This window comes from Lactuca virosa, chromosome 8, assembly GCF_052849685.1.
Source record: "Lactuca virosa cultivar CGN04683 chromosome 8, Lactuca_virosa_CGN04683_v6, whole genome shotgun sequence".
NCBI lineage: Eukaryota > Viridiplantae > Streptophyta > Magnoliopsida > Asterales > Asteraceae > Lactuca > Lactuca virosa.
The window spans coordinates 323,470,961-323,478,057 of NC_136433.1; positions in this window are offsets into that span (position 1 = coordinate 323,470,961).

The window sequence follows — 7,097 nt, forward strand, 5'->3', positions numbered from 1 at the left end:
AAAGTTATATAAACTCTTATAGAACACCCATATATTATAAAAACTATCCATTCAAATCACAACATAAGGTTTTAGGTCAAAAACGAATCCTAGGGTTAGTCTAGTACTGTGTCCGTACCACAACTAGACCTAGAAAGCGCACGTAAATTTTATTATGGTCCGACCGACGCAAGCCTTAACCTGGATGTCGTAGTTCACAATCTGAACTCTTGAGGATTTATGGATCAGTAGTTTAGTACGCCTAGTTAAGAGATTAGGACGAGGTCTACAACTAGTGGATCTTCGGATCAGTAGCATAGATCAACTTCCTGAAGACTAGAGCCTCAGATCAAGACCTAGTGCAAGAGGATGGTACACCTTGAGGAAATTTGGAATAGAGACAGGCATACGACGTCCTTCCCAAATAGAAAGTTACCTAAGATACGATACTATCTACTCTCTTTCTTTTTCTCTCTCTCTCTCTCTATATATATATATATATATATATATATATATATATATATATATATATATATATATATATATATACTATATTAGGAAATTATATGTATTATATATTATTTCTCATAAACATCTTCCTGTTTTATGTCTTATGCAAGAACTCGGAGCGATATGGACGATATATGGGACTGGGTGTCGCATCCTTATCCGAAAGAATATCAAGTGGTGCCATGCACGCCTGAGGAAGAGAGAGATTACGATTCGATGAATCCCCTACCGCCTACCCCAGTATTAGCTAACGGGGAGCCATTTGGAGATGAGGAAGAGCCAATTAAGGAGGAGGAGTAGTTTGGTGATGAGATCGGTGGAGTACTTACAGATAGTACACCTTACCCATATTCATCTTCCCACCAGGATCGTGAGGAGACTTAGGAGGAGGGCCCTATTGATTCGGAGTCATCCCTAGACACTGTTGCTCCACTTTCCCCATCCTCTCTCAATATTTATGCTTAAGGACGCAAGATTATCACTACCCTCAGAAAATCCTTTCCCATGTCATCCCACAAGAGGGCATCCTCACCACCATCATCACCCATGTGATCAAAGAAGCCTTGCCCCACCAACAATTGGACACCCCATATGGACGAGTGGATCCAAGAGGATAGTATTGGGTTTTATGAGGTTGGAGAGTCCTCTCAGGCGCCAATGAGTGATCCCAGTGTTAGTCTCGCGAGTAGCATGACACGAGGATTACATACATCAAGTGGAGGAGGATCACGACTCATTGAGGAGGGAGGTCAGGTTGTTAGGGAGTTAGAGCAAGGGAGAGATTATGACGAGATGAGGATCCTCCAAGCATATGATCATCTAGAGGAGACTCATTCTCTAGTACAATATCAGTAGATCGTGATTGAGAGTCTTGAGCAGTATGTGAGGGAGACGGAGTTGAGGTTGGTAGTGTCAGAGATAGGTACAACCACTATGGATGTGATGAATAGTTGCCTTCAGCACTAGTTAGCACAGATAGTGGCTTGGATGATAGTTTGTTATGGGTTATGGTAGATAGTTCTAGGCAAGGAAAGCTAGGAACTATGATTTTTGGGTTTGAGGGAAGGAAAAGTAGTATAGCAGTGTATTTTGCTTGTAAAAATAGATACTTTTCCTATTCAAACCACACCATTGTACACTCTTTTTGGATAAATTGATGTAAAATCTTGTGGTGGTTAATGAAAATTATGTGATCTTATTGTATATTGTGTTATTTGTTTGATTTGTTTTCTTGATATAGTTAATTCTCTTAACTAAATTATCAAAGAAAAACTCAAAATTTATGATAACAACTAATATATGACATAAATTTGGAATCATGCCTCGCACCAGAAGAAAATCAAGACAACCAGAACCCAATCTTGAGCTTATGAGCCCAGCCGTGATTGAGGCATTAGTAGCCCAACGCGTTGATGATGCAATAATAAACCTAGAAACCCCTAGGAACATAGGATCAGGAGGCAACGAAGATGAGAGTTCGCAACGAGATAATCGAGGTCCAACCAGGGTCTGTTAATATAAATATTTTATGAATTGTAAGCCAAAACCTTTCCATGGAAATGAATGCGTAGTTGGGTTGACCAGGTGGATATAAAAGATATAGTTTGTTTTTGATTGTGACAACCGTGAAAATTTGAGACGGTTCTGGATTTGAATAAACTTAGTTGCACAGATAGGCACAAAAAGTACTAGACTTTGTAACTAGGAGCTATGTTATAACCTACTAGAAACTTGGAAACAATTAGAAACGATGGATAATGTACTTAGATTTCACATTGATACGTGACTTCTATAGTTACTTTAACTGTAACAACTATTCAAATTTGGGTCATTCCTTGAGTTGAACACCTTTTCATGAATCATATACACACATAATGCACTTGACCTAGAAGTAGATATTAGGTCAGAGTCTCATAGTATCTTGAGTCAAAGTTGAAAACTAAGACTAGTATACTTGATTCCTCAATTTCACTTGAATCTCGGAACCACTACATATAAATGCCAATAAACCGACAAAAAGGAATTACAAACATTATTTACAACTATAGAAGATTTATAAGACTCAAAAATGATTTGATGTCTCCAAATTTCAATCTATCTTGATATCTAAAGTTTAGCAAAATCCGAAAATCCCTAAAAGCCCTAAAATCTCAAATTTATAAACTTTAATACCTAAAACTCCATAAAATTGTTATGAAACTTACAATATCAATTTAAAATAATTAAATTCAGGAAAATATAATCAGAGAAAATAAAAATTAAATCATTAACATTTACCCTTAATTTATAAGCCAAAAATCAAGGTTTTATGAGTTAAAACTAGGTTATGATGCATAATTTATAAAAACAACTTATATATATATATATATATATATATATATATATATATATATATATATATATATATATAAAAGGTTGAATTTTATAAAAATAAAAGAGGGAGAGGGAGAGAGAGGGCATTATATCCCCTAAAATTCATTCTCTCTCTCTCTCTCTCTCTCTCTCTCTCTCTCCCACTATCTCTCTTTTTCAAAGTAGAAATCATTTAAACCACTCTTACACTCTTTCTCTCGCTTTATTTCATTTTCCATCATCACCACCACCCAAATTCTCTCAAACCACGAAAATCTCAGCAAAGTTCAGCCATTTCTACTCAAAAACTTCAACATTTGATGTTGTTCTTGAGGTAAAAACGAAAATTCTCCACTCTCCCTTCAATCTTCCTTCAAAATCTCAAGTTTTCTTGCATATCTTCTTCTTCTACACCATTCTATGGATGGATTATGAATCATATGTTCATAACCACGATTTTTATAGTGATGGTGATAGTATTTCACCCAAAAACCAACATGCATGTGATGATCTTCAAACTTAGATGCTTGATGATCAAAGTATGTTGTTAAAAAGCTTTCAAATATGTCATAAAAGATTTATTCACAAATAAATATCTAAACCTTCTTTCTTCTCAAATCCGATTTTACCCAGAACCTAGAAAAAAAAAAGATGATCTGGAAATTTTCAGAAAATAAGTCATTTTTCTCGATTTATTGTTATTTTTGCAAGAAAATAGAGAAATAAATAATATAAAATACTTTTGATGGTCAATAAATTCTGTAAATTTTGGATATCACCTATGCACTGAGTAAAGACGTTTCTGGAATTTTCATGCATTTCTAAGGCTATTTTCTATTGAATTCTAATTTATTTTTGTTGAAGAGAAATAATCAGCAAAATACAGTTATGAATGTCCAAAGCCATATTTCATAATTTTTTCATCTTCTAGACATCATAGAGACTCCATGAAACATTTTCCAGATTTTTTCAAGACAGTTTCTTATTTTTTCCGATTTAATGAATGTTTAAGATATTAAATTGATGAAAAACAGCTACACTTAACCAAAACTTATGAAACGTTACCAGAATATCTTAAATAGCATTAGGATGCTATATAAAAATTTGGATGATTTTTCTCTTCTGTATGCTATTTTTTTCTATTTTCCTAAGATTAAATAGACATAAATCCAAAAATCAGACTCCGGTATATAAAAATCAAATTTGGTATCTTTCCCAACTTATGTACATTGTATATGAAGTATAAAAAATGTTTGGTAATTTTCCTTAACTGTTTCATAATTATTCACGAATTAATGCTTATTTAAATGAATAAAACAAATAAAAATAGTTAAATTGTTTGAAAACCAACTTTGATATTTTTTGTAGCTTATATCTGTTAACTACTAGTGGCACAAAATGTTTGGTGAATTTTATAAATTGTTTCCCTTTTATTTTGAATTTGTGTCGATTTGAGAATTTAAATAATGAAAAAATATCTATACATATATAAAATTCATGGAAAATTTAATGGAAGTCCTTAACTTCAGTTGGAACACAAATAAAAAGTTTGGTGATTTTTAACTACTGTTTTGTATTTAATTAAAATTTCTTGGTGCAAAAGATTATTAAATTATAAAACTAGGTTTTATTGATCACAATTGGCAATTAATAATTTTCTCTATTTACGGACATTATGAAGCAGTAACACAACAAATATATTAATTTTCCATGATCATTTACTATTTCCCCCAAATTTTATGATGTTTTCAAGAAATTAAATTGGTGAAAAATAGTTAGACAAATCAAAAATTCAAGAAAATTTATTTTAATGTCTTTGACTTCAGTTAAAACTGAAATACAAAGTTTGGGAAATTTTATAACTTATTTGATTTAGTTTTAAATATTTAACCATTTGAAACACTTTCTAAAATGTTATAGTTACACTTCAATTAACATTGCCAAAAATGGGATTTTTACTTGAATTTGTTAAACAACAAATTGATTCATATAAATCTAAATTTCACAGGAAAAATGTTTGTAACTTAACAATATTAAATTTTGACCCAATATTGGCATAATTCTATTGTAGTAGTAAGTATACTAGTATTATATTTCGATTACAAACTCATTAGTGTGTAACATCGTTGTAGGAACCGATAGTGGTACAACTGGAACGCAGTTCAAGACATCATTTGCATCGTCTCAATGCATTGTGAGTATTCACGCCTCCCCTTATTTTCAGTTTTTACGTTTTGGGTGGAAAAGCATGTCCAAAAACTGTTTATTATTCGTTGTATTTTACTGTACTTGTATCAAACTTGGTTGCTATATTTTCCTATGTATGTGTATGCTATTGTTAATTCATGAGGCCTTATCGCGTTTAAGTCCCTGGAATCAGTTCACACAACTCATTAACTCATTTGAGCCCATGGTCATTATGGATAACGCTATTAGGAGGTAGACAACTCCTCACTCGCACGATTTGCTTGAGTGCATTTTACCATATTTTCCTATGTTAGCGATAGACATAAAAGAGGTCACCCTCTGTCATTAGGCTTGGGTTGTGAACTCATGGTATAATGATTATGCACATACGAACCTTGTATCTCGTTTTAGCAACAAACTTTATTTCCCATGAGAATATGAACGTTGCATCTCATTTAGGCAACATACTTTATAGTTTACGCTCGTTTTACATGCTTTTTCAGGAATCATCTAGCAAGAGGCACGTAGAGACACAACACTTGTAGGAGCATTTGCATGTGTTGGCTTTTAAAAACATTGTAATTTCTTTTAAAAAATTTGTTCAAACTCATTGTAAATTTATAATGATTTTTACTACTATGGTTGGTGTTGTCTTTTAACTTTTGCTATGAAACCCTTTGTACTGCCACACCCCGTATTTTTGCTTTAGCGGGGTGTGACAGAAATGGTATCAGAGTCGAAGGTTATAGAGAATGCCGGTTTTCCTTTGGAGAACCACAACTATAGCCAAAAAATTTCAAAACATTTTTAAGATATTGAACATACTACTGGTATAACAAATTCAAATATGCATTATTGGACTTTAATTAAGTATAGCCTGGCCAACTATGCTTAATTAAGGAAAATTAATGCGAGGCTGAAAACGGTTACAGTAGAATTATGCTCAAAACGATTTTCAACTTGAACTTTTGAAAAAGAAAATTTGTCGGTGTACGTACGGGCATTGCATATTATAGGCATTCATGTATGTACACTTAGAAACTAAGTGCACTTTTACCACAATGTCTTATTTAAAAATATTCTTATCCCTTATCAAGTGCTAGGTTAAGTGCTAGGTTAACCAATTAGGTTATATCACTAGCCACTCTAGGAGCAATCCACTTAGTACTGAGAATGAGTATTTCTTGGTAGCTATTGACTTTAGACGTAAGGTTAGTAGCTAGATAGACACTAGTAATAATCTTAAGTCGAAACCTATACCAATTATACCTCAATACCTCTTCGTCATCTTCGTACTAGAGTTACAAATAGGAAAAACGTTCTGATATCGACACGGATGAGAATTGGAGCATCGTGTAAGGAGGTAGATGAGTCGCTACTAGTAATCACTTGGATACCATTAGCGAGCATTCTTGATTCGACTCACGAAGAGACACGGAGGTTTAACCCATTATTACTAATATGTGAGACCTTCTTTCTACACTATGATTTAGCTCTAGGGTGTTTCTGTTGGATTAGGTGTCTAAGCCTATAACTATATTTGGTATGTACTTGACCCGATTGTAGCATGGTCCTTTTGGGTTGCCTTCACCAAAGCAACTTGAATGGATGAATAATTGAGAAAGATGATAAATATGATGAATAGCTAAATTGTTCAAAGCTGACTAAGTTGAAAAATCTGCTTCTGCCTCATGAACTCGTCGAGTCCCCTGATGAACTCGACGAGTCCATTCTGTGACTCGGCGAGTCGGCTCGTCTGTTAGAAGATTTTTGGGGATTTTGACTAGAACTGGGTTGGGATAATTACCATAAACATTTTTAACTGATAAAATCCGATTTTTTCAATATGGTATTGTGACAACCCGAAATTTCTATTTTGTACAACCATTCACTTCAATAGGAGTCAAAACTGTTTCTGCTAATTTTCAAGCTTTTTGGAATAAGTTTGAGTATTTTAAGATTAGTACTTTAGGAGATAGCAGGAGACAGGATGCCCTAGGGTTTATTGTGCAACAATATTATTCCAAAACTCCAAGAGTTTGGAGTTTACGGCCTAAACAAAGGTGTTT